Below are 18,436 nucleotides of genomic sequence, written 5' to 3'. Positions count from 1 at the left end.
CTTTGCATCAGTCTTCACAGTGGAAGACACGAGTGACATCCCCAAAGTTCAAGAGAGTCGGGGGGCAGAGGTGAGTATGATGGCCATTACTAGGAAAACTGAAAGGTCTGAAGGTGGATAAATCACCTGGACCAGATGGATTACACCCCAGAGTTCTGAAGGAGATAGCTGAAGAGACAGTGGAGGCGTTAGTGGTGATCTTTCAGGAATCATTGGAATCAGGGAGGGTCCCAGAGGACTGGAAAATCGCTAAGAAGGGAGTGAGGCAAAAGACGGGAAATTGCAGGCCAATTAGCCTGACCTCGGTCGTTGGTAAAATTTTAGAGTCTATTATTAAAGATGAGATTTCAGAATACTTGTAAGTGCATGGTAAAATAGGGCAAAGTCAGCATGGTTTCATCAAGGGGAGGTCATGCCTGACAAATCCGTTAGAATTCTTTGATGAGGTAACGAGCAGGTTAGACAAAGGAGAGCCAATGGATGTTATCTACTTGGACTTCCAGAAGGCCTTTGACAAGGTGCCGTACAGGAGGCTGCTCAGTAAGATAAGAGCTCATGGTGTTAGAGGCAAGGTACTAGCATGGATAGAAGATTGGCTGTCTGGCAGGAGGCAGAGAGTGGTGATAAGGGAGTCCTTCTCAGGATGGCGGCCGGTGACTAGTGGAGTTCTGCAGGGGTCAGTGTTGGGACCACAACTTTTTACTTTATACGTTAATGATCTAGATGAAGGAACTGAGGGCATCTTGGCTAAGTTTGCAGATGGTACAAAGATAGGTGGAGGGACAGGTAGTATTGAGGAGGTGGGGAGGCTGTAGAAGGATTTGGACAGGTTAGGAGAATGGGCAAAGAAGTGGCAGATGGAATACAACGTGGGCAAGTGTGAGGTAATGTACTTGGGTAGGAAGAATAGAGGCATAGACTATTTTCTAAATGGGGAGAGAATTCAGAAGTCTGGAGTGCAAAGGGACTTGGAAGTCCTAGTCCAGGATTCTCTTAAGGTTAACTTGCAGGTTGAGTCAGTAGTTAGGAAGGCAAATGAAATGTTGACATTTATTTCGAGAGGACTAGAATATAAAAGCAGGGATGTGCTGCTGAGGCTTTATAAGGCTCTGGTCAGACCACATTTAGAATATTGTGAGCAATTTTGGGCCCCGTAACTCAGGAAGGGTGTGCTGGCCCTAGAGAGGAGGTTCACGAGAATGATCCCAGGAATGAAAGGCTTAACATATGAGGAACGTTTGAGGACTCTGGGTCTGTACTCGATGGAGTTTAGAAGGATGAGGGGGGCTCTGATTGAAACTTACAGAATACTGAAAGGCCTGGATAGAGTGGATGTGGGGAAGATGTTTCCATTAGTGGGAGAGACTAGGACCTGAGGGCACAGCCTCAGAGTAAAGGGAAGACCTTTTAGAACAGACATGAGGAGAAACTTCTTTAGCCAGAGAGTGGTGAATCTATGGAATTCATTGCCACAGAAGGCTGTGGGGGCCAGGTCATTGAGTATATTTAAGACCAAGATAGATAGGTTCTTGACTGGTAAGGGGATCAAAGATTACGGGGAGAAGGCAGGAGAATGGAGTTGAGAAACCTATCAGCCATGATTGAATGGCAGAGCAGACTCAATGGGCCGAATGGCCTAATTTCTGCTCCTATGTCTTATGGTAAGTGAGCTACATTGCGAGCTGATAATCTTAAATTGGTTATCAGTGTAAATCTTAGCACCCTTACAATGCCAACCAATCAGCACCTTTTTCTCAAGCAGTGTAAATTGTTGCTTCCTTTGAAATTTGACTTTCTTGCATCTATCCTGATGAGTGCAAGACCAAAAGATTCAACAGCATGAGTATTGCTGTCAAAAGAGACAAGTTCTGTACTTCCAAGCAATTAAAATATTCATAGAATATTCAAGAATTTTCATAGAAGAAATGTATTTGAATCAATTTTGAATCAAGTTTTAATGATCTTTAAAATAAATTTATGTACTGTGAATTCTCCTCTTTTATGAAGAGAGTAGGCTGAACTTGAACCTTTCTTTGTAACTTAAAATCTTGCTTGCTTCTGTATTCCTGAAGGGCAAATTTGCATTCAGCAAAGTCTCATAAATAGCATTGTGATAAAAACCTGATAATCTGTTTTTGTGATGTTGGCTGAAGGATAAATATTGTCCAACTGAGAGAACTCCCCTACTCTCCTAGTAGTAGTCCCATCAGATTCTTTACCTCTACAGACAGCACCTTGATTTTACATCTCATCCAAAAGAAAGCACCACTAACAGTGCTGCATTCCTTCAGTACTGCATTGAAGTGTCAGCTAGATTATGTGAAGTCTCCAGCGTGGGGTCAGAATGTTGTTGAGGCATCTGGGGTCTCGCCTGCCTCTTTTCTGGAGGGTCCACCAAACCACAAGCCAATCAGACAGCGTTGAGGCCAGCGGCAGGCCTTCCCCGAAATCAAGTCCCCGGGCGCAGAAGTCTTACTGAGTGAGAACTGCCAGCCAGTCAGAGGCTGGCAGCACTTGTGCTCAGCAGTGCCACTGGGGAGGCTGTGGCTGCTGCTGGAAGAACAGGTACAGGAGTCCCAGGATTGGGGAGCGACTCAGATCAAAGTAGGTAATTGAGGGGTAGGCGGCAGGAAAGGGTGGGGGGGGGCAGGTTTCGCAGGTTGGAGGTCACTGGGAGAGAGATGCAGGGAGGTCGGCAGCAAGGGCAGAGGTGTGGCTCTCAGTGTCCCTCCCCGCCCCACTTCCCAATGTCTAATCTCTTAATCAAGGACCTTTAATCAAAGCCCCCCACACCCAGGAGCTGACAAGTTGGCTGCACGGTTTTAGCTGCTGTGCATGCCGCATACTGACAGGCTGATCTGTCGCTGGATTATTACCAATGGTGGCAGGCTGAGGCCCTTAAGTGGCGGTGGGAAAGAAAGCTCTACTATGGGTCTTCCCACCCAGAACATAATTCTGGTGGAGGTGGGAAGGTGGCAGGGTTGCAGTATGCCACCATCCCGCCCACACTGCAACCCCGCCACCTTCCCACCTCCACCAGAATTATGTTCTGGGTGGGAAGGCCCATAGTAGAACTTCCTTCTCCGCCGCCACTTAAGGACCTCAGCCCGCCACCATTGGTAATAACCATCCCGCCCAATTACATGCCCTTCCTGCCTCCAAGCTAGCCACTGCATAAGATTCCGTCCCGAGACTTGAACCTAGATCTATTGAATCAGAGGTAAGAGTGACATCACTGAATTATCGCAAAACACAAGTTTCAATCCAGATGCAAAGGGCAGAGAAAAGTCACTTCCCCAGTGGGTCAAAAACACAACAATGTGAGAACAGGCTACGCATTATGCTTATGAAAATAGATTTATTCACTATGCCTTCTAAAGTAATGACATTCCTGCATTGACTAATGTTAATGAAAAATTCAGTGTGGTGTTTAGGCAAGGAAGTATCACTTTGTGCTCTTGCACGTACCAAGAGTTTCACAACCTCCATCTCTTTTCTGATGACCGCACTTTACTTCATTTAACCTACATTCTCCCTTCTTAGTTCCTTTTCCAAACTGATTTTCTTCTATTTATTCTGATTGAATTGCACCTACAACTCATTGACCCAATTATTAAACAACAATTTGCAAAAACATAACACAGAAAAAGATCCCAAAGCATTTCAAAGAAAGGGAGTCCAACAATAACCTAGCTAAAGTTTTTTTGAATTTGTTTAAATTGTTCCCCTTGTCCCCCAGTTTTCAGTCCGTAAGCTTGAAGATGATTACTACTCCAAACCAATGCAATTAAAATGTAGCAGATTATGCATTAGGTTGGTACATTAAATCTATCCAGTAGAAAAAAGAACAAGGGTCATACTTTTTTGTTTGACTCATCAATTAAAGAATGTAACCATAATGATTTGATGAAATATCAAATGAGAAAGATTCTACAGGAAAGCAATCAATTTGAACCAATTACATTGCTCATTGCTGGTTTCCACTGTCACAATGGATTTTGGGCCCAGATGAATATGTAGCTATAACAAAAGAAATACATAAAGAGGAAAGTAGTTGATGCAAAAATTATTAAACTTACCCATAAAATTAATCATTTCATGTTAGAAATTCTTGAAAGAAATTTCTTGTCCCTCTTTTTGTGGCCTACTTTCAAGTTCTGCTTCTGTCCCAGAGTTATAAATTTACTTTAGTCGTGGGTGCTGAGGCTTTCCCGCTACTGTGGACAAGTTCTGTGTTTGAGAGAGATAGAGAAAACGATACATTATCAAAGTTGTTGTGGAACTACAATGCCCTTAATGCACTATGGTATACTCTTGTCATATGACAACCTGGTAGAAAATTATTCTTCATGATCAGCTTTTGTGGACAAACTTAATGAGAGAAAGAGAGGTGCATCATGGGAGTTTGTATTTTCCTTTTGTTCCTGTGGACCTACAATAGTCAAGAGCTCAGCAACAATCTGTGTTACATTAGAATAAGAATCCCAATATTTTTGTAACTTAGTGTTCAAAGAACTATAAAATAAAACTATCTTTGTTTTATGGTCCTTTGATTTTCTCTTGGGCTGCTTGCAGCTAATACCAGGAGATTAACTTTTCATTCCAGGGGAATCCAGGACAATACTGGAGAGTTGGCAACCTTGGGAGTGAGTGGGGGGTGGAGTGGTTGGAGGTATGCGGTAGGGGTGAGGTGGGGTGGTGGTGATGGTGGTTGTGGGAATGGGAAGCCCATGGTATTATGCCAACAGCAGCATCAGCAAGAGCTACAAATCAACCATGGGAAGCGAAGGGGGAAATATAACATAATCATCTAAATAACGAACAAAGAAAAGGAAGAACAATGACATTTGTATTCTATGCAAGTTTTATAAAGTGGTAGGTCAATAACATTACAAATATTATATCTGAGCTTGTATCTTTCAGTACGAATAATGCACATAATACCACCTCAACTGGAAAATATTGCTTTACTAAACTTGCCGATTACCATGGTGAACAAACTGCTGTTTTGTTTGTGTCACTGTCGGATCCTGCTAAATATTGGAAAATAAGCTGACGGTCTCAGCTGTGACCAGTGTCACTGGAAATCAAATAATCATTACCTTACATAAAAACTAAAAAACCCAAGATTAATCCTTATGTTTCACCCCATGATTTTTATTGAAAAAAAGTTCCCTTTTTCTATATTTTTGAGTCAATTTCAATCCAGTGCTTCCACAGCACTGCAAACTACTCTGGCTGCCTTCATCTGGCATTAATGCGGGGTGGGGGGGGGTCACAATTTCAGTAATGGCAGCAGCAGCCTTACTGTCCTATTAATACCAGTGATGTGTCCACCTCCGTTATGAAAGGACTCTATTGCCAGGTGAATAAAGCCCTGCCTGTTTGGCCTGAAATAATATGGAAATTGAGGTCCTACAAGAAGTGGCTGAGGCAAATAACATAGATGCATTTAAGGGGAAGATACATAGGCACACAAGGGAGAAAGGAATAGGGGAATAGAAGGAAGATAAGTGAAGAAGGGCGGGAGGAGACTCGAGTGTAGCATAAACACTAGCCTAGACCTGTTGGCCCAAAAGGCCTGTTACTGTGCTGTAACTACATTGTAATATGGAAACTGAGGTCCAATTAACCATTTTAGGTCAGAGCTAGTCGGAGCACACAAACCAGTTCCACGAGTAATGCAACTGAACAGACCCGCTAAAGGTTGCTGTCGAAATATTTTGTGGGTCCCAGAGTAGCATAGATAATCTGGGCTGCTCCGGCCTGGGACCCCCTCCACTGCGACTGTGACCCTACTTGCTTGTAGGGTACACAATGCAAAACTAATTTTGGAAAAGAAGCACTCTAATGTTGATCATATTCTGTACTGATCCATTTTACAAATGCTCAAATGCACTCAGATTGATTCTGCTGCTTGGTATGTCTTAAGCCAATATCAACAGTATCTTTGTTAAAACACTACTGCTAGTTTCTTCAGTAGGCCTGGATTTTTCACATATACTCTGGTGATACCAAGCTCCACCTCACCACCATCTCTCTTGAACCCTCCCCTGCCTCTGATTTGTCACACCCCTCCAGCCTCCAGTATTGGGTATGCAGAAATTCCTCCAAATAAGTACTGGGAAAAGCCAAAGTCATCCGTTCCCATCACAAACTCTATTCCCTAGCCCAGTAATCTTCATTGCAAGGCCCTCAATCCAGGGGCATCTCCCACCGACGTTAAGTGCAGCTCCCTGACTCATTCATCCATTTTTAGTAACCACTTTATCCCCAGAGGGTCACGACGAGCTGGAGTCCAACCTAGCATTATATTCAGACTTATTTCATTTTTAACATTAGAAAATGTTTATCGAGTCTATCAAAGGTCAGCCTTCTTTACATGTCACATTGGTCACATGGTACAATGTGCGCAAGTAAGTATATCTAAGTACATGCATGGTATAGTAATAGTAATATTACCATAATGACCACCATAGAACTAGCCAAGTCTTTAACCATTGGTGTCGTGTATTTTTTTGGCCCAAGTGAGTTACTGGAGTAGTAAGCAATGATAATTTAGTGGTCAATGTGGCTCTCACACTATAGGATTTTTGCTAAAGTGGCCCTTGCTTGAAAAAATAGTGAATTCAACTGCCCTTGCTTGATTCCAGCTTCTACCTGGCAACTATCTGTGGCTGAACCAGACCATTCACAACCATTGTGTCCTTCCTGGTCCTCAGTTGAGTTTCCAACCCAGTAGCCTCTTCATCAATAAGACTGACAACTGCCATCTCCATAATGTCGCCCGTCTTCAGACCTGCCTCCGCTCATCCAATGCTGAAAACCTCATCCATTCCTTTGGTACCTGCAGACTTGGCTATTCTAACACTCCCGGCCGGCTTTCTTTAATTCCTTCATGGGTGTCGATGGCTAGGCCAGCATTTATTGTCCATCCCTAATTGCCCTTGAGAAGATGTTGGTGAACTGCCTTGTTGAACTGCTGCAATCCACGCGATGTAGGTACATCTATAGTGCTGTTAGCAAGGAAATTCCACACTTTTGACCCAGGGACAGTGAAGGAATGGTGATATAGTTCCAAGTCAGGATGATGTGGGGCTTGGAAGGGAGCTTATCGTGGGGGTGTTCCTATGTGTCTGCTACCCTTGTCCTTCTTGGTGGTAGAGGTCATGGGTTTGGAAAGTGCTGTCAAAGGAGCCTTGGCAAATTGCATTCCTACCTTCATAAACTTGAGTTTATCCAAAACTCAGATGCAAGTTAGAAGTCCCATTCACACAACACCCCTGTGCTCACTAATCTAAAATGACTCATGCAATTTTAAAATTCTCATTCTTACTTTCAAATCTCTCCATTGCCTCATCCTTCCCTGTTCCTGTAACCTTCTCCAGCCCTACAACCCTCCAAGGTCTCTGTGCTCCTTCAGTTTTGGTTTCTTGAACATCATCAACTGTTAATCACTGCCACCAGCAACTGAACCTTCAGCTGCTTAGGCCCCAAGGTTTGGAATTGCTTTGCTAAATCTCACTGCCTCTCTGCCCTCCTTTCAGAAACTCCTTAAAACCTACCTCTTTGACCAAGCTTTTAATCCTAACAGCTCTTTCTCTGGCTCGGTGTCAATTTTTATCTGATTACATTCCTGTGAATACCTTGGGGCATTCATTAAATGCAAGTAGATGTTATGCCAGCAGAAATCCAAGTATTTTTCCAGAGGTTGCGAAAATGAAAATGGGAAGAAGGTGAAAGGGAGCGAGCTGTGGCATTCCTGCACACTATCTTGTGGTTGTTGCAGCACCAAACCTACGTCGTCAGGGAGTTGCTTGCCTGTCCGGCCCATTAGTCAGGAACAGCTGTAACATTGAAAATATTTTCTATAGTGTAGGCTTGATGATAATAGTTTTGAGATTCCACATTGCCATTTCTCAGTCTTGATCAGACTGTCCTGCTTTATTTTTACTTTTACAGTTTTACAATTTGCCCCACAAATGCATGCTTCTGAACTCCTACTGCCACAACAGCTGGATACAAGTGTTTGTAATTCCATCTAAATCAACCACTACAACCTAATTACCCCTTACATATGGGAAATCATTTCAACATTCAAATAAAACCTACTTGTAGAAGGATCTCCCTAATGACAAGATAATTGGTCAGTATACATTGCTAGATCTATCTAAGTGCACAAAGGAGTTGCCAACCTGCCCAGTTGGGAAGTTAGCCTTGTGTCTGATGTGATAAGTCCCTAGGGTTTGTTCAAAACCCTTAAAACGATTGAGATGCTGTGTCAGTGTTTATGGGCATTTGTTTCCCAGCGTGTCCACTCATACTCAATAATCAACAAGAGGAAGTCAGTTCATGCTGAATTTATAATTATAGTGCATCTGTTGTAGATAGGCCCCAACCACAGCCGTGCAATACAAAGGGGAAGGTGCTAGTTCCTCCGGTAATAGCAGCTTAGCAACTCTTTCTATAAACAAGTACTAAAACTGCAGGGCACCTTTTATTTCTGGTCACAGTCGGCCTTTTGAATTTGGTTTCTGAATTATTGGTCTGAATGGACTTTCCAATACATGAGGAAAGGTCTGCAGCTAGAAGCCACTATCCTGACTTTCAAAAGACAGAACATAACTATTTTTGTTGCCAGCAGTGCTCTGAAACCCATTGCACAATGACCCAGAATTTGCTGGGAAAATAACAGACTGTTAGGTGTGCACACGTTTATTAGTGCAAAGAAAGTTGTGGCGAGAAAGATATGAGTTGCAAATCTCCTCAAATTATTGGACGATTTGCATCCACTGTTATCTTCCCATGAGTTTCAAGAAATTGCTGCATCTGCACTGTTAAAACTAATTAAACCTGCTCCAGAAAGGCTCACTCTTACCAATGAAAGGTCTGTCTTAATTGTGAGTTTATGCTGTTGCAATGCCACTCAAACACAGAACTGTGGAGTCTCTCATTCCTACAGGTAGTAAATTGTTCCTCGAGGTTTTTTAAAAATGCTGATTTAAAATTTGATATCTCTTTTCTAATTTTTCCCTTTTCTCTATTTCCTTCTCCATCCTACCTCTTGTTAAGGAGGAAGGCACAAAGGGAGATGGTTGTGGTTATTGAAGGTCAATCATTTCAGTTCCGGGACATCACAGCAGGAGTTCCTCAGGGTAGTGTCCTAGGCCCAACCATCTTCAGTTGCTTCATCAATGACCTTCCTTCCATCATAAGGTTAGAAGTGGGGATGTTCGCTGATGATTGCACAATGTTCAGCACCATTTGCAACTCCTCAGATACTGAAGCAGTCCTTGTTCAAATGCAGCAAGACCTGGACAATAACCAGGCTTGGGCTGACAAGTGGCAAGTAACACTCATGCTACACAAGTGCCAGGTAATGACTATCTCCCAACAAGAGAGAATCTAATCATCGCCCCTTGACATTCAATGGCATTACCATCGCTGAATCCCCCACTATCAATATCTTGGGGGGTACTACTTACCAGAAATTGAACTGGACTAACCATATAACCAGTGTGGCTACAAGAGCAGGCCAGAGGCTAGGAATCCTGTGGCAAATAACTCATCTCCTGAGTCCCCAAAGTCTATCCACCATCTACAAGGCACAGGTCAGGAGTGTGATGGAATACTCTCCACTTGCCTGGATGAGTGCAGCTCCAACAACGCTCAATAAGCTTGACACCATCTAAGACAAAGCAGCCTGCTTGACTGGCACCCCCACCACAAACATTCACTCCCTCCACTACCAATCAACTGTGGTAGCAACACGCAACATCTACAGGATGCACTGCAGAAATCACCAAGGCTCCTTAGGCAGCACCTTCCAAAGCATGACCACTACCATCTAGATGAACAAGGGGAGCAGATACATGGGATCACCACCACCTGGAAGTTCCCTTCCAAGTCACTTACCATCCTGACTTGGAAATATATCGCTGTTCCTTCACTGTTGCTGGGTCAAATTCCTGAAACTCCCTCCCTAACAGCGCTCTGAGTGTACCTACATGGACTGCAGCTGTTCAAGGAGGCAGCTCACCACCACCTTTTCAAGGGCAGTTAGGGATGGGCAATAAATGCTGGCCTAGCCAGCAACGCCTACATCCCGTAATTGAATAAAAAATGGATGGGTTATGGAGATAGACAATCCTGTTGTTCACCAAGGTCCCAGATTCCTCATTCTTTTTTCGGCAGGCACCCTTAGCAACTTCACGTTCAGCAATTTTGTGACAGAAAAAAAATTTGAGCTGACAGTTAGGAAAAAGAAAACTAACTAATGGGGCATACTGTGAGATGCTCCACTCCAGCATATTTTGGCCCATTATAAACGAGGCTGATTCCAGAGCGCCAGGCACTAAAAACTTGTGCAGACCATTTCAAGCAGAAACTTTATGAAATATAAATGCAGCCACAGTCTCTTTGCAGTGCCAATATACTCTCATAACTTGACACCAGTTTGCTGGATTCAGACATGCCAATGACAGCAAGCCGACAGCTCTGTCAGGTGAAAGAATGCATGCAAAAGTGCCCAAGGCTCCATTTTTTTTCATTCTTGCCATGTGGCCATGACTTGGCAAAGCCAGCATTTATTGCCCATACCACTGAGTGGTCTACTAGGCCACATCAGAGGGCAGCTGGTGTGTGACTAAAGTCACATATAGGCCACACTGGGTAAGGATGGCTGGCCTCATTCCCTGAACTGCTTTAATGAACCAGTTGGGTTCTTATGACAATCCAACAGCTTCATGGTTACTTCTACTGATACCAGCTTTTTATTTCTAGACATTTAAAGAAAAACAGAACTCAAATTCTCACACTGGCACCTTAAGCTTTGAACACACACTCTCTAGATTGTTAATTCAAATCACTGGATCACTAATCTAGTTACATAGCCATTACTCTACACAAAGAAATTCTTCTCAACTGCATGCCCAGTGTGAAATACAATGATTGTACCCAGTAGTCTGAAACCAAGAAAAGAGTTTTAATGAGGCATATGAGCAGTGACTCTGCTATGACAGCAGCACTAATTTCCTGGAACACACTACCCACATGGGTGGTGGCAGCAGACACGATCAATGATTTCAGAAGGAAACTGGGTAAGCACTTGAGGGAAATAGACTTGCAGGGCTAAAGGGAAATAGAGTGGGGAAATGGGACTGACTGGATTGCTCTACAGAGAGCCAGCATGGATGCACTGGGCCAAATAGCCCCTGCTTCTGTGCAGTAATGACTCTATGACTAATTATAATGGATGGAAAAATCGCAGCTGCATACCATGATTTCCCAAGGTATAGTTTCTGTGAATGTTGTGACTCACTGGGAACAGTGGATTGTAGAATCTACCCTATGGAATCTCTCCATATCAGCTACCTAAATGTTCAGTACTCTGTTTGAATACCTCTCTGAATTTGATCCAATTATTTTTCCTCCAAAAGTTCTCTCAACTTTTATTATTCTCTCTTGCATGCAGTGGATCTTTCTCCCTGAGGAGCCTGAATGGTCAGTTGAATCTCAATTTATGAAACAAAATCAGAGCCTGTTAGTAAAGTAATGCTCAGCTTCTTCTCTTTAAACCTGTAACTAGTTCTTTTGATGCGACAATATCTGACAATGGAAATTAAAGCATGCCAACATGCCATGCCATATTCTGCTACATCACTCTAATCAGTTTCTACTTAGTTGTGGAGATCTTTGCATTATGCATATTTTTAAAATGCCCAATAAAGACAGAAAGGAAACTGTAATCTGCTCTTGGGCCCACAGACATAGCAATGAGTTATATCTACTTTAACAAGTGCATCGCATAATAAGTACCAAATTGGTGGGTTCCTCAATTTGTTTTCAAATAAACAAGGGAAACATAGTTACATTTTTTAATATTAAAACCTTTTTTTTTACATTTCTTCCTTTAACTTACTTTTTTCACTTTTAACCTGGTATGGGTGGGTTGTCTTATAAGGAAAGGTTGGACAGGCTAGACTTGTATTCGCTGGAGTTTAGAAGACTAAGAGGTGACCTGATTGAAACAGATAAGATCCTGAGGGGTCTTGACAGGATGGATGCGGAGAAGATGCTTCCTCTTGTGGGAGAATCTAGAACTAGGGGTCACTGTCTAAAAGTAAGGGGTTGCCCATTTAAAAAAAGAGATGAGGCAAATTATTTTCTCTCAGACGGTCATGGGTCTTTGGAATTCTCTTCCTGAAAGTGGGGCGGAAGCAGAATCTGAATATTTTTAAGGCAGAGGTGGATAGATTCTTGGTAAGCAAGAGGGTGATAGGTTATCGGGGGTAGGCAGGATGCAGATTTGAGGTTACTATCAGATCAGCCATGATCTTATCATATGGCGGAGCAGGGTCGAGGGGCTGAATAGCCTACTCCTGCTGCTTGTTCGTATATTCCTATGTAATATTTTTATCTCACAGGAACTTGTAACAACTTACATTTATATAACACCTTTAACATAATAAAATATCCGAAAGCACATCACAGGAATATATCAGATAATCTCTGAAATGGAGCCAAAAATAGTGACATTAGGAGAGGTGACCAAAATTTAGAAAATGCCTTAAAGAGAGGTTCAGGCCCAAACAGTTTAAGACACAGCCAGCAATGGCGGGGTGAAGGAAGTCAGAATGCACAAGAGGCCAGAGTTGAAACAACACAGTTGTTGGAACGTTGTAGGGCCGGAGGAGATTATAGAGAAAAGATCCATCCTGAACATTAGTGACCTAACATCTAGAGATGTGGCTTTAAATAACATTAACATTTACACAGCAGCTGCCGTATCACAGTGTAGTGGGTTTAGACTGTGAGGTCAGTGTGTAACAGAGATTTAGATCAGAGGCGTGCACACTTGGATTGCCGCAATGAACCTCTTCAACGCCTAATCTCCCTGCATGATACCGTGATACCCTTGTCCACTTCTCAGTCACCTCCAAACACCCCGTCCCCTTCCCACGGCACCTTTCCATGCAAACACAGATCTAACACCTGCCCTTTTACCACCTTACTCCTCACCATCCAAGACCCCAAACACTCCTTTCAGATGTGAAGCAGTGATTTACTTCTTTCAGTCTAGTCTACTGCATTGACTACTCACAACATGGTCTCCTCTACATAGGGGAGACCAAATGCAGATTGGGTGCCCACTTTGTGGAATACGTCTGTTCAGTCCACAGCCATGACCCTGAGCTTCCAATGGCCTGTCATTTTAATTCTCTACCTTGCTCTCATGCTGACATCTCAGTCCTTTGCCTGCTGCACTGTTCCAGTGAAGCTCAATGTGAGCTTGAGGAACAGCACCTCATCTTTCAATTAGGCACTTTACAGCCTTCTGGACTCAACGCTGAGTTCAGCAATTTCAGTCCATGAAATCTGCTCCTATTGTTTGTTTGTTTCGGTTTTGCCCTAATTTTTTCTTGCAGTCAGCAGCACACCTGCTGTAGGCAAATCTTTTGTTTGTTTCTTTTCTTCCCCCAACATCGTTTCCTTTGGTCTCTGTCACTCAACTTCTCCTATCACAGACCTTCCTTTTGTTCTCTCCCACCCACCCCTTGCTTAAAACCTATTCCATTTCTAACTTTTCCCAGTTCTGATGAAAAGTCACAGACCTAAAACGTTAACTCTGTTTTCTCTTCACAGGTGGTGCCTGACCTGCTGACTACTTTACAGCATTTTCTGTGCTTATTTCAATCTCACTATAATTAGCCTTTGATAGTCCAGGAGCAGAATCATCCAAGATTTGCACTAAGTGCAGTACTGGGCGGGGAAAGTGACAAGTTACCCACTGGCCACAATGGCGGCTTTTCACGCCGTATCGTCCCAAACCGCCGCATTAATTATGCATTCCTGGGAAACACGCCGTTTCCATGGTGGGCAGGCTCTTATTCGCCCGAAACGCCATCACCTCACTGCTTCCTCACACCAGGCACCACATTGAAAGTGCAGCCGCACACACACCTCTCAGTGCTTGCAGCCCATGACAGCCGCATAGTTGATAGGATGGCCCCGAAAGGCAAAAAAGACTGCAGCCCCACCGCTTCAGTGACTCATCACTCAAGCGCCTTTTGAACACTGTGGAGGCTAGGCTCATTGCGATGTCCTCTATCTCAGCTCTGGCCACAGGATAGGCAGCTGCATCACCAATCATGCGTGAGAGGTGGTGGCAGCAGTGGTCAGCGCCAATGCCCTGCAAAAGAGGACAGCCATTCAGTGCAGAAAGAGGATGAATGATCTCATCCGTTCCGCAAAGATGGCTCATTTTTCTCATCACTCGCAACTCACACACTCACAAATCCATCACACGTCCACAGGGATCTCACACCTCATGGGACAACATCACTAACTCTCACACACACCCTCACATCTCCATCAGGCTCATATCCTCTCAAGCTTGCATCCTCATCTCGTCCATGGCTCTGCTCACCACACAAACATTCTGCGGAGAGACATGTGTCCTGCTCACACTCTCTCCATCTGTTTCCATGCAGGGGAAGCTGGCTCACATCAGCAGGGAGAGGTCCCAGACTGGGGGTGGAGTGGCCCACATTAGACCCCTCACGCATTTTGAGGAGTGTGCCGTCGCGCTGACTGGTGAGGACATGGACCCTACTTGCGGTGACAATGAGGTCGTCAGCTAACACCCTCGTGAGGATCCTGCATCACATCATCCCTCTTTTAATGCAAATGTGAGTGCTCCCTCTCCTGCTTTTGACTCTGCTGACATGCACGAATTATCTCTACTTTGGTTCATAGGGAGCTCTGCCAAGCTACCAACACCTTCAGACAATCAGTCTCGCAGCTCCATCCACATCCTCACATACAGCGAAGAGGACACCTCCTCCATTGAAGAGCTGGAAATAAGCAGCCTGGAAGACCCATCACAGCACTTACCCACACCCTGCACCAGCACAGAGACACTGTACCTCAGTGGGACCTAGATCCAGAGCAGGCTCAGGTTCAGAATCTGGTGGTCTCTGCATGGACACATATTTGCAGTGGGAGGAGGCAGGTTCAGCCGAGCTCCCCAGCACTTGGAAGATTACTGGAGATCAAACATCTGTAAGGTCTGAGTCAGTTGACAAGCCTCTGGATTTGGCCTTCCAACTTATCCTGGAGAATCAGCAAAAGGCATGGGAAAACTATGCAGAGGTGCTGGAAGCCCTCAACAGAGTGGCTGTTGAGTTAGAGGTCTGCGTCCACTTGCTCTCTGATGAAGTGGTGCCCACATGTACACGTATGTCAGTCTCCATGGGGAGGATGGCGGATGCCATGGAGACCCTGGTCCAGCAGAACGTGGAGATGTGTGCAGACCTGCACTTCATTGCTGGAGCTATGAGTGAATTCCTGCAGTGGGAAACGGCACCTCAATGCCCCTTGAGATGCTCCTTCCCCTCAAGGAGTCAAGCTGGCGTCCCCAGGCACCCAAAAGGAGGAGGAGCAGCAGCTGGACACCCCTGGATCATCCACTCAGGTATCTCAGAGGCTGTCCTCTCCCTCCAAGTCCCCTTTGCCTGTGAGCCCCTCAACCTCATCTTTTGTCACCGCAGTGGGGGTAGCTGGCCAATAAGTGATTCTGGAAGGGAAGAGTGTGAACAGCAGGTCCTTTCAGAGCCTCATTCAAGCTCTCTCCCATGCATGCGGTTCCTTCCTTCATCACACTCACCTCACTGTCCTGAGCATTTTCAATGCTGCCTGCTGGGGTTCACTTTCAGTTGTCCATCTGAGCTGATCTGCATCTCCGCCCACTCACTGATCACACTCCCATGCAGTACCTGATCTCACCCAGCATGACTCTCAATTCACTTTTGATTTAGACAGCATGGTGGTGATTCAGTTTTTCATTCACTCCCCCATCTTTTCCCCTCCCCCAGTCACCCATATCCTTCCCCCCATCACTGTTGACACCCTGGCATCACCTTTCACCTCCCCTGTGGCGGACCAGCCACAACTCTTTTCCTTCGAGAACATCCAGGTGAACGTGCATGTTCCCTTCCTTCCTGAAAATCCCACTTCTGTCCATATTAACCTCCCTGACCTCCTCCTTCCCACCCCCAGGGTCTGTGTCTGCTTCCGAGTCCCCACCAACCCCCCTCACCGTCCTTTCTACCAGTACCGTAGAACCCATACCCTCCCATCCTACCGCCTTACTCTGCCCTTGGTCATCCTCACCATTCTCTCTGTTCGCTCCTCAGGAGGCAGTCATGGACCCAGATGGCCTCCCTTGCGTTCACCTGGATGTCCCCCCCTCTGGACTCTTTCTCCCCCACTCTGGACCCCTTCCTCCCTTGAACCCCATTCCCCCTCCCGGACTGCCCCTAGCCCCTGGACACCCCCACTTAGTCCTTCCCCTTTCCCAACTCCTTCCTCCGCCCATTTTTTTTATTCATTCATGGGATGTGGGATTCTCTGGCCGGGCCAGCATTTATTGCCCATCCCTAAAATTCTTCCTCCATCCTTACTCCTTCTTCTCTCCGCACTCCTTCCCCCCTCCGAACCCCCTCCCTTACACCTTCAACCCCCCCCTTACACCTACATCCCCCAGTTGCCGTCTTCTCCCGTTACCCCTCCTCCACCCGTACTCCCTCCCAACCTCACTCCATCCTAACACCTTCATTCCCCCCTCCCAACCTCACCCCGACCCCTTCATTCCCCCTTCCCGACATCTCTTCCTCTCCCTATCAATCCTGGACCTTCCTCTCCCACCCCCGGTACATCTTCCTCTCCCAATCACAGCTGGACCTTCCTCTCCACCCCCTCGACATCATCCATTGTGAACAGAGCCTCAACAGTGACTTTCCAACTTCTGTGAGCTGCTTTGTAGCAGAGCCATGTCCATGAGAATCCACCCAGCATGCCATGGGCCTCCAGGGTCCTGTTGCTGTTGGGCTCCAGCATCTTCTGCTCCTCGGATATCCGCTATGTGAGCAGGACCCTAGAGGTAAGTCCCAATTTCCGCACATCACATTTGTCAAGACGTGTTCTGCACTGGCGTGTTTTCTTGCCAACGTGGGCAGACGATCCAGCATGGGGGATGATTCCGGCAGGCTGGTCTTATAATGACATGCAGGTGTATTACAGTGAGGTTCCTGATGTCAGATGGCAGGAAACGCAACCTGCCATCGACTGAGCGGACAATTGTAAACTGGTTTCAGGACATCGTGAAACCGATTTTGGGCCTTCTTGCTATATTATCCGCTCATGCCACCAAGTATGCCCAACGCCAGCAGGTACAGACAATTCCGCCCCAAATTCAAAGTTCCAAGGTGGACTAAATCTAGGTTAACCGTGCTCAGGATAATGTAAAAAATATTTTTAGTTGCTGATAAATGTATCTATGACATAAGCATACATTGCAACATCACTGCACTCACATCATGATACAATAATGTGAAGAGTTTTCACAGCAACTGAAAGCTAGGAGATAAGATTGAAGTGTTGGGGAATCTGATATAAATCAGCTCTCCAGCCCCCGAACTGGTACAATTCAAGTTTGTTTGATGCAGTATAAATGCAGTGCAGCTTTAGGTTTTCATAGGTCTGTTGTTAGATTAACTGTCCTCTTTTCTAGCTAGCTAAACAAACAAAAGCCACTTCTGCAAGCTCTGTTGCACACATTGTCAGTTGCAATGCAACATCAGTTTAATGTATTTCTGGTGAATTATTCATTCAAGATCTCTTTAAGACACCTGTGGAAATTGATTCTAATTTTCCTGTGAGAAAATATTTGACAATGGAAAATAAGTATGGCATTGGCAATATCTTGCAGTATCATTCATACCAGTTTCCACTTGACAAGGGGCGTTGACTACCCTGTAATTGAGCAGTTCTTGCAAACAACTGGCATAGCTACTTTGGGCTGAATGACCCCAATCTTTATAAAAACAAAAAAAGTGCGGATGCTGGAAATCCAAAACGAAAACAGAATTACCTGGAAAAACTCAGCAGGTCTGGCAGCATCGGCGGAGAAGAAAAGAGTTGACGTTTTGAGTCCTAATGACCGAAGGGTCATGAGGACTCGAAACGTCAACCCTTTTCTTCTCCACCGATGCTGCCAGACCTGCTGAGTGACCCCAATCTTTGTTGTATGATTCTACTTAGTAATGGTGGACTCCATTTTATGCAAATTTTAAAAATGCATGAACTTTACAATCAATGTGTTTTAACTAGAGGCAATTTAACCCTGCAAATTCTGCCACTGTAAGTACAAAATAACTTCTAAATATTTGGAGATAAATTTGAGTGTTGACAAAACTTATTGAATCTTCCAGTCAGTGCCCAAATCTCATCTTTTATACCATTTATCACCTAACTCAGTTCTTTACTTCTACATGACTGTACATTGAACTATTTTTAAGCACTGCTTTCGAAGGTACTGTTCTTTTCCAGGAGATAAGGATATATTTTAATAGCATTGGGGCTTTGGGGTTAGAGG

At 44.8% G+C, this 18,436-nt stretch overlaps 1 protein-coding gene across 7 annotated transcripts in view; it reads right to left on the bottom strand.

Annotated features, from left to right (window-relative positions):
• The window catches only part of atxn1a (ataxin 1a), a 439,854-nt gene that overhangs the window by 289,208 nt on the left and 132,210 nt on the right, over positions 1-18,436 (bottom strand). For 6 of the 7 annotated variants that reach the window (XM_041183906.1, XM_041183900.1, XM_041183902.1 and 3 more), the window contains one exon: positions 4,080-4,230. The exons of the other annotated variant lie outside the window; for it this stretch is intronic. The gene's annotated coding sequence lies outside the window, so the exon portion shown is untranslated. The remainder of the gene's footprint in view (positions 1-4,079; positions 4,231-18,436) is intronic. 7 annotated transcript variants of the gene reach the window in all.

This window comes from Carcharodon carcharias, chromosome 3 (genome assembly GCF_017639515.1).
Source record: "Carcharodon carcharias isolate sCarCar2 chromosome 3, sCarCar2.pri, whole genome shotgun sequence".
NCBI classification, from domain to species: Eukaryota; Metazoa; Chordata; class Chondrichthyes; order Lamniformes; family Lamnidae; genus Carcharodon; species Carcharodon carcharias.
This window is presented reverse-complemented; position numbering and strand designations above follow the sequence as displayed.